Below are 10,837 nucleotides of genomic sequence, written 5' to 3'. Positions count from 1 at the left end.
AGTTTGGAAAAATGTGGGAGTGGGAATACTGTAAAGTGCCTTGTGCTCAATCAATGTCATACAATTTAGACAGCTTTTCTACACGTTGTCCCACCTTGTTTGGTTATGCTTTTCAGAGATGTGGGGCCTCGAAGCATTTGATTAAGCATTCAATCTATTGGATTAGAGACAGAACTGAACCACACTGAAAAATAGCCACCAAGTAGAGAACACAGAAAAGAACCTGCAGACAAGGCCGGCTCTAGGCACCAGCAAAACAAGCAGATGCTTGGGGTGGCACATTTCTAGGGGAGGCATTCTGGCACCGGCCATCATAGGAACCGACTCCGTGGCATGGAGAAAAAGTGCCCCCGGCGCCCCAGCTCGCCTCTGCTCCGCCTCCACCTGCTCCCCTGAGCGCACCGCCGCCGCTCTGCTTCTCCCCCCTCCCTCCCAGGCTTGCCAGGCGCAAAACAGTTGTTTTGTGCAGCAAGGCTAGGAGGAAGGAGAAGCAGAGGGCGCTAGGGGGAGGCGGCGGTGGTAGAGTGGGGAGCAGTTCCTCTACCCCCCATTACTTCCTGCACCCCCCCCCAGCTCACATCCGTGCCGCCACTCCGCTTCTCCCCCGTCCCTCACCTGAGATGGAGGAAGAGAAGCGGAGCGGCGGCACGCCCGGGGGAGCAGGCGGAGCAGAGGTGAGCTAGGGTGGGAGGTCGTGGGGGGGGCCACAGGAAGCAATGGGGAGGGGGAATGCAACACCCCTGGGGGAGGAGGCAGGACTGGGGATTTGGGGAAGGGGTTCAGAAGGGGCAGAGTTGGGGCAGGGCTGGGGGGGGGGGCAATAGCTACCTACTCACAAGCATGCCAAACTGCTTCACTGCACCAATTTCTGCATATGTGAAAAACCTAGGAGTGTCGCTAGAATATATACTGGAAGTCAGACATGCATAATCATATTCATCCCAAAACAACAGTGCTTTCAATGTTGACAGAGCATACTGATAGGGTTACCAGGTGTCCGGTTTTTGATTGGAAAGTCTGCTCAAAAGGGGCACCTGACAGTGTCTGGTCAGGAACACTGACTGGACACTGAAAGTCCAGTTAAGCAATGCATCAGGGGTGGGGAGGCATGTGGGGTCATGGTGTTCCCTCCAGCAGCTGGCCCAGGCAGGGAGTAGACAGGGCAGGACCAGGGCTGGTGCTACCATTTAGGCAAACTAGGGCACCAAGATTTGGGGGTGCCAAAAAGCGGTGCCCACAATTTTTTTTATAGCATTCCTGGGCTGGGCTGGGCTGCCGCGCAGTAGCCGCTCCACTTCTCCCGCCTCCCAGGCTTGCAGCGCCAATCAGCCGTTTGGTGCCACAAACCTGGGAGGGGAGGAAAATTAGAGCGGGGATGGCGTGCTCGGGGAGAAGGCAGAGCAGAGGTGAGCTGGGGTGGGGAGCTGCTGCATGGCTCCCCGGGGGGGGGGACCTGCCGGGGGGGGAGCTGCTGCTGGGGGGGGGGCGCCTCAGAGTGGGGGGTTGGGGAGCTGCCGCAGGGCTGGGGGGGGCGGCGCAAGGTGGAAGTTTCGCCTAGGGCACGAAACTTCCTTGCACCGGCCCTAGGCGGGACCAGAGCCTCTTCAGACCACTAGGACAGCTGCCTGGGAGGGGTGGCAGCAGCGGGTTGCCCAGGCTCGGCTTCCAGTGACAGCAACTGAGTGAGTCAGAGTTCCCCCTCCTCCCCAGCATGCTCGGCCCGTCCCCAGAAGCTGAGCCTGGGCAGGGAGCGGTCTGCCGCTGCCCCCTACCCCAACCAGGCTCTCTCCCAGGCAGCTGCACAGAACAGCGACTGGGAGCGGCTGCATCCCACTCCCTGCCCAGGCCTGGCTGCCAGGGAGGGCAGCTGAAAGTGTTGGGGGGAGCCAGTTCAGTGGGAGGACAGAGCGCCCCTCCTTGCAGGTAACATGGGGTGGTGAGGAGGGGCGGGGAGAGCACGGGGGCCCTGGGCTGGGAGGGAGAGGTTCCGACACTCCTGCTGGAGTGCCCATTTTTTAAATATTACAAAGTTGGCAACCCTGGCATACTGAAGGGACTGGGTATTCATGTGGGGAGAAGGACTGTGTCAACAGAAGAAATAGGAGTCAAGGACATTGCAAGAACGTCAAGATTTAATGGTGTACCAACCATTCCTTCCTCTTACCCTTCCCAAGATCATGATCAGAAAAGATTGCTTCACCTGCACTTACCCCTTCTCTGTATGGGTCCTTATTTACTCCACAAGAAGTTAACCTTGTGGGGGTGTGTCAGAGGGTACTGTGTCCCTGTGAGCAGTCCAGGCCCTGCGTCCCTCTTTCAGAGCAGGTGAGCCCAACTGAGCCATTTAAAAGGAGGACTACCTTCTCCCTCACAACAGGGGAGACACTGACAGGAGAAGGAAGCCAGAAAGAGCTGGGACTGGTGGCTTTGGGGGAGCAGACCAGACAGAGGAAGAGCGCCGTGTGGGACAAAGAACCAGGGCTGAGTATGAACTTGTGTGTCATTGCTAGAGACTTTATTTTGGAGATTCTGAGATCGGTTTGAACCTTTCCTGTTATTAAACAAGTCCTGGGTGGGGGTGCTTCTAGCCACAAGAGAGACTGTACGGTATGCTTAAGGAGCCCAAAAGAGGAGGCCAACAGAGCAGGGTGCCTGCAATGTAACCTTTGGCCACGAGGGGAGGCTCAGGTGCTGACCACTATATTACAGGGAGAATTAGGTATATTTAAGTAATAGTCGGTTCCTCCAAGGTATGATATTTCAGACTTCTTAAAAAAATGATCCCTTATTTAAAAAAACAACGCTTCTAAAATTAGGTCATTGAAATTTTAAATGCTGTTTCTAGGCTTGTCTACAAAGGGACACTCAGGAAAATTAATCCAAATTAACTAAAGGTGTGGATTTAAAGTGGATTAGTAAAACCTCTGTGTGCATTCAGAATTAAAGTGGCCTTAATTGGGTTTAGTTTAAGAGTCTTGACTGACAGATGACATTTTTGTTTCTTCTACAGGATGGCATGATGGCTTGGCATATAAAGAAATCTGAGAAAAGGAGAGCAGGGTAGATTTTATAAGAGGGTTTAAAGTCCCCTTTTATTCTGAGGTTGCCATTTTTCAAATTGGTGGGCTTTACGTCTCTCATTCTTTTTTACCTCATTAATTTTAAAGCAATTCTGACTATGAATGCACTTGTCAACATCTAAAGTGCAGTTATCACTAACTCCTGATGATAACTGGTTGGTGTAGTGAAAAGCTCTGGAATAACCTAATTAAGAACAATTCCAGTGACTTGAGGCATAACAATCAGCACAGGGCCAAGCTGAGGCTAGTACAACACAAAATCCTGCATGGTCTTATTCTCATTTCACATCCATTTCCCCTGTTTTATTTAAAGGTCATTTAAAAGGTGACAAGAGGATGCAAATCTGCAGGATTTCTATTTGTTTTCTGGAAAGTGAGATGAATTGCAAACCAGAAATAAGACCACGATGCAAGAAGCAGAAAAAGGCAAAATAAAATGTAAACAACTCAGAGAGAGAGCATGCAGATTTTAATCTGACATGTTCAACACTGATTCAAGTACTCCTTAAAGAGAACAAGTGGATTGCCATCTACAGACCATGTTAGATCACTATTTATATGGTATTACTTACTTCTGTGTTCCTGCCATCTCCCCATCCCAATCATGGGTCTAAAAAAGCAAGTACATTAGCAGCTATACATACAGTGAGCAGTATGTAATAATTTGTGCTTTTGCCTATACATCACCTTCCAATTTACATATTTGAAGCATTCTAAAAGTACCATACAATAAATAACCCAGACAGGAAATCTCACACTCACTCAAGCAAACTCATACTCCCATTCACTGGTGGTTGACAGGCCACCATGAAAAAGTTTCCAACAAGCATGATTTTTAAACCTGTTTCACTCATATCATGGAAATTCCAGCAGTACTAGTCAAAAGAAAATTGAAATGCTTCATTGCTAGTGGACAAGATGGTTGTGTACTTCAGGGCAATGCCACATAGGGCTAGCAAAGAATGAAGTGATCAGTGGAGAAACTGCCTTGGAGGGAAAAGCTGCTGAAGGAGACTAGCTGTAATATATTCCCTCCTTCCCTAGATGCATGCTACAAGACACTGGTAGATGTTAGTGCTGAATGCCCAGAAGGGATGTAAAAAGCCAGCCTAGATGAAAGAGTGAACAGAAAGATGTGAAACATGACACATCTCACCATAGATTAATATTTTTTTCTGAATGGAAGAATAAGAATCATTTTCCCCACCAGCATTGGAGTCTACACAAACAAAAACAAAATAATCATACATCCAAGGATCATCCTGAATGTCTTTTCTTTACAATATTTTGTTGCATTTAACAAAAAGTTAAAGTCATAAAACTGATAATCTTAACAGCTAACAAAAAACCTCTGAGGGATTACCTTCATCATCACACAAAAGAAAATACATCACTATAGCTTTATATTTGATGTGTCAAAATATTACTTTCAGAAATAGCAGGGCATACAATAAACGTAACAAAATGAGAATGAAGGAAAATTGACAGTGGTACAGTCAAAAACATATTTAAAGTAGTTTAACTCTCCTGGACTACAAAACGATAGATACAAAAGTTAAATAGCCAAATTCTGCCCACAGAAATGCAGTCATGTACAGCTCCCATCAATATCACAATAAGTTTTCCTTCATGTAACCTGCCTGTAACATTATGGCAGACTCTATGAACCTATATAGGTATGCAGGGCTTTTCTGTGGGGGCATTTGGTTACCAGGTGCTTCTACCTAGCATGAAAGTACAGTAGATTTACTGCTGAGTCATACTAACAGGTGTATCCAGTTAGCCTCAATCAGGATATAAAAGGAGGAGCAATGGTAACTAGTGAACGGGACAGAAAGTTTTGCCTGCAGCACCTAGGAACAAACGAAGCAGGAGGAGAAAGCTAAAAATGAGGTTTATGTCAGGATTTTGTTTCAGACATTGATAAAGCTGAACCCCAGGACAGGAGTTGACTATAAACAGTGTGTGTTTATTAAGAGCAGTGTGGGAAATCCAACTACTTATGCTATTTTGAAGATAATTTGAGAAGAATTTAGCCCAAAATAACTACACAGCCCATGATGCCAGCCTCCATTGCCCACTTGTTAAATTTGCAAATAAGCACTTTCATATTTTCTCCTAGGCCACCCCTCATACTTGGAGAAGCTCCCTGTAAACATCCACAAAACAAACTCATTATCCACTGCCTATCATGTTTACCAATAGTGTCTCACTGTTCCCTTGTACTACCCCATTTGTCTATATCTATCTCATCTCTTTTCGTATCCTAAGATTGAGTCTGTAACCGTTTTTGTTCCATGTTTGTGCAGCACCTAGCACAACAGGGTTGCGGTCCATGACTGGGCTCCTAGGGGCTATGATAATACAAATAATAAACATTTAGAGGTTTATACAGTGATGTAAACATTAAGTTCTACATAAAATACATAGCCTATTGAATGCCCATTTACTCTGACTATACCAGCTATTCTTTACCTATATGTCTGCCTATCTTCTTGAGTGCCTTAAAAATGTCCATGGGAAGTATTTTAATGAATTTGGGGAAGTGAATTTTAATATAGATAGTACATTTGGCTATTGGCAAACACCCACTTTTGAATATACCTAGGTATGGCTATGTACCTGCATATAGGCGTTGCATAATGGACCTTGTTATGCACAGGAGAAATCTTATTGTTTTTCCAAAACTGATAATATGGCTAGTTTGTTAATGTAAGAGACCCTGCTGTATTTGCCATGAAGACCACTTGTAAAAAGAAGCTGTGCGGTATTTTTAGAGCTTCAGCCCTAATGATAACTGGCAATTATTTAGCTGGAGAAAAGGTCATATAAAGAGTGCTTTAAGGGCACACTTTTCACTCATCAGCATTAGATGGTCTTCTTAGTACATCTGACAGCATACTTGTTCTGCTATTTTCCATCTATTCACTGCATAACATATAAAAAAGACACACTGGTTGGCATATTTCAGCTTTCTCAATGACTAGTAGAAATCAGTACTTGGATATAGCTAGGGTGACCAGATGTCCCGATTTTATAGGGACAGTCCCGATATTTGGGGCTTTTTCTTATATAGGCTCCTATTACCCCCCACCCCCATCCCGATTTTTCACATTTGCTGTCTGGTCACCCTAGATATAGCTGAACCCAGGTAAGACTGGAGTATTGCTGCTCAGGAGAGAGGAGCGCTTAGAAGCATGTGACTCCTCTGTAATATTCCCCATAACAGAGGCCATCTACTCTCAAATTGTTAAGTTGGTCTACAGCTTTGGATCACCTTTGAACTCCTTAATGCTTTGGTCTGCTTAAATAGCCACGGCAGCAAAAGATCCCCATTTCTATCTGTGGCTGGCCAGAACTTTGCAATCCATCCTGTAGGACACAGCAAATCTCACACACACATTCATGATTATGATGGTTCAAATATAGGAATCAAGCCTCATATGCTGAAAAGGCTAAAGAGGTACAAAACATAGCAGCCCATCTGCTTAGCAATGTAGGTCACTGAAGAGATTACCGCAGAGTTTCTCTCCCTGTATTGCTCCCTCGCACACACACTGAAGAGACCCCAGTTCAAGGTATCTGTCCCTATACGAAAGCTGTCCATTAAACTGGCCTTAGTTGCCTCTCTATGCAGATCCTCTCACAACAGCTGCACTGGAACAATTGCATTGTAGACCATTAGACAGGTATTGGATTGAGTACAGAACTGTCAAAGGCGCTTGACTTACACTATTGAACTCACCTCACAAAGAGACAAGCTTGACCATGGACCTTACTCATAGGCACTGGCTCTGTGGGTGCTCCAGGGCCCAAGCACCCACCGAAGAAAATAGGGAGTGCTCAGGACCCACAAGCCACAGTCATAGGCAGCACATGAATCTTGTGTTTGGGGAGGCTGGACGTGAGTACTGGAAGCTCCCTAGAAGTGGGGGGGGGGGGCACACCAATGCCCAGACCACAGCCTTGCCCCACGCTCAGCCCCGTGGCCCCACCCCGCCCGGTTTCCTCCCAAGGCCCCGCCCACGCTCCACCCAGAGGCCCCAACCCCACTCTGCCTCTTCCCGCCCCCTCTCCACCTCTTCCCCTGAGCAGAACTGTCCCTTGGGTATGGCAAATCGGGGCAACTGCTCCCAGCCTCACAGGCAGGGAAGTGAAGCAGGAGGGGTGAGGAGGCGAACGGGGGGGGGGGGGGGGGGGAAGGCGAGGAGTCCCCCTACGAGAACCTCCCCCTCCCTCCCAGCGCCTACCGCCTGCCACAGATCAGATTTTTCGCAGCATCAGGAGGTACTGGGGGGAGGGGGAAGGAGCCAGGGCACAGCGCACTCGGCGGAACTGGGTGGGGAAGAGGCAGGGCGGGGGCGGAAGAAGCAGGGCGGGGGTGAGGCAGATAGGGACCGAGTTTCTAATGTCCCGGGCCCCACACCTCCCTAGGGTAAGTCCTGCCCCTGAGACCCCCACCCCCAAGGTGCCCCCTACCCGCTCCTCTTCACCCGCTAAGACAGACACATATTCAATAACTAGAATATGAAAGGTGTTTAAATATGCTGAAAATAGCCTCCCCCCCAAAACACACACCTCTTAAGCACCCACTTGCAAAAACAAAAGTCAGCACCTGTGACCTCACTCCTAAGAAGCTAAATACAAAATTAATTTCTTCAACTTCTTTCCCTCTCAGTAGACACATAAGCACAACACAAAGGATATATCCAATACCTATAAGAAGAACCAATGGCTGGAAGTTGAAGCTAGACAAATTCAGTCTGAAAATAAGGTGTAAATTAACTACTGGAATAGTTTACCAAGGTTTGTGATAGACTCTCCATCGCTGGCAATTTTAAAATCAAGGCTGGATGTTTTTCTAAAAGACATGCTTTAGTTCAAACAGGAATTAATTCAGGGAAGTTGTATAGCCTCTATTTTGCCGGTCAGACTAGATAATCACAGTGGTCCTTTCTAGCCGTAAAAACTATAAAATCTATAAGTAGAGAAAAATCAGTGTGTTGTGTGTGTCTAACAGTTTAAATATACACCAACTGAGCATTCTAGATTAAAGGTTTATCATACAGCAGACAAAGACGCATCCTTTGCAATCAATATTTAGGTACATTATTAAATATATCATTTTCTTGTATACACTTTCATCCCTTTGTGACATGTTTGCCTCACTATTCGTACAATAATTACTAGCACTCAATACTTTGATATGTTCTCTGGTTATTTTGTCTGCATCTCTGAAGTAGTTTGAGATCTTTTTATGAAAGATGCTGGAGAACAATGATCGTTCTAAATGTCTCACTAAGTGTGATTTGTACTATGCAACAAAAAAACACTGATAGTAAGCCATTTATACACAGAAAGTGTCATGTACAGGAAACAGCTGATAGATTTTACCTCATTTAGTACAGATTTCATTGTTTCATCTGTTGATGTATGGATTTATATTGGCTTCTCCTGTTATTTCCTAGTTTTAAGCCTTTCGGGTGTATGATGCCCTTTCTCAAGTCATGAAGGGATCTGGCCTCTTTACATAAGAAAGCTAGCTGAAATTTCTGTATTATAAGCTTAAATTGGCATTGGGATACTTGATATTTTGTGTATTAACATCCTTTGAAATGTGCTTGAACAGGGTTTTTTTGAGATTATAATCTGTATGTTTGTGCTTTTTAGCACTGATCAGATGCCAAGGATAAGGTACAAATACACATTGCAAAGACTTTAATATAGTTTGTGATCACAAGAGTTTTATGCTCCTTGAAAAATAAGCATTCAAAACAAGGGCATCAGTTTTAAAACTCAAATGGAAATGGACTTGACATTCAAAGTTGGGGGAGGGGAACCAGCATTAGCATAAACTGGCTAAGAGCTGTGCAGACTTCCACATCCCAATGCACTGTTAATGACTTGCATGCTCCATCTCTGCTCTTCATTCCTGAGTGGCTGTGGAGCAGAGGCTGCTCTCATTATGTCTAGCTCAAGCCAATGTCACTTAAAAAGAATCCAAATCTGAACTGCCTCATGGACACTACATAACTGCCCTTAGGATAGATACTAAAGAATATTAGCATGTATAATTAACTGCTATACACAAACCATTGTACCCCAGCAGCCATTCTCTAATATGAGGGGTTTCAGTTTCTGACACTGAGAAAATCATATCATTAATTCAGCCAAAGTTGCTTAACTAATACTAAATAGAAGACAACCTTGTAAAACAAAATGTCAGTCTCAGACATCTTCAGCAATTTGACTCTGGTCCATGTACCTGTCTTCTTCTGCCCCCATCCTTTGCTGCAATAGTAACTGTGGATTAAGGAAGGGAAAAAAACCACTTCCCACACAGTGATTCAAGAGATTACTGTATATATGGGAGCAAAAAATACTTCCTGGGAATCCATTTTTTCATCTGTTTATTGCAATGAGAAAGGTCAATCGTATAATTAAAGCTGCAGCCTAATCAAAGAATCCTCTCTCTTTTCATTCAATAATGCCACTGTACCACAAAAGAAGAGCCTACCAACGTAGCAGGTAAGTTGGCCAACTCTCGCAATATTTTTGTGCGTTTGGTGTTCCCAAACTAGACTACTGAACTGAATGTGACATTAGCTGAGACCATCTCTCTCAAGTTAGAAATATGGATCAGGAACACTTTTTAGATTTCTTATTCGTGGGCGTGTTGACACAGATTCCCCTTCATCCCCATCCTAAATTATTAATGTTATGGAATACTCTGAGTCTCTTTCTGCTACTGGTTCTCTTTCCTCTACGATGCCTTCCTATCATGGTATTTTACTGTACTTCTTTCACAGAACAGAGGATAACTACCGTTAGTCTCACTGTTTTATTGATTAGCTTGGAAAAGATAGTCTAAGTATTGTATCTGGCACCTCCACAGCAACTCCAGAATGTTCTTCTGGATTCATCTCTATCCCATTTTGTAATATACCTTGCTTTCAGCAGAAAGCAGGAATTTCTCACTTAGCAACTACTTCTTGTTCTGCCATTATGCTGGCCCTCAAAAGAATGATTTCACAAAGGGGAGGTTGACTACTGTGAAGCCTTTGGTGTTGTGAGATAGACATTTTCAGCACTCAACTGCTTTTCAGCTAAAAAGCTCTCATGCAGCATTAATTATGACCATGTATCAGGGGGGTAGCCGTGTTAGTCTGAATCTGTAAAAAGCAACAGAGGGTCCTGTGGTACCTTTAAGACTAACAGAAGTATTGGAGCACAAGCTTTCGTGGGTGAATGCCCACTTCATCAGACGCAAGTTTGATTATAACCATAATCAATTATAATAATAAATTATAACCATGTAAGCTTTATCTGACCCAATCAGCAGATTGCTGTAGCTACTGAGTAAAAGTCATTGCAGAGTCAGAGAGCGAATGCAAAAGACTAAACATTTAACTTTGGTTTGTAAAGTGATTCAAAGCAAATGATATATACAGAAATTCCAAATCAATGTGAAATACTGAGCTCTCATTTCCTCCACTTAATGGCGAGATCTTGTAGCAGCAGGTATTAGTGGTATTGACAACAGTACAGAAGCATGTCTACATACTATTTAAATATGAGACATACGTCTCTGTGGTACAAGGTAACTCACTTAACCCTTTGGTTTCTACCTCTTATTGTAAGAGCAGTTGCTGAGAGGAAGGCATTATCCTCCTTATGTGTTATGATTACTATACGGTTGCAAGTCTTGATTTAACTTGCTTTGCAAGTAAATAAAAGTAACAATATTTCAACAACAC

Source organism: Chrysemys picta, chromosome 6, assembly GCF_011386835.1.
Source record: "Chrysemys picta bellii isolate R12L10 chromosome 6, ASM1138683v2, whole genome shotgun sequence".
NCBI lineage: Eukaryota > Metazoa > Chordata > Testudines > Emydidae > Chrysemys > Chrysemys picta.
Note: the sequence above shows the minus strand (reverse complement) of the source record.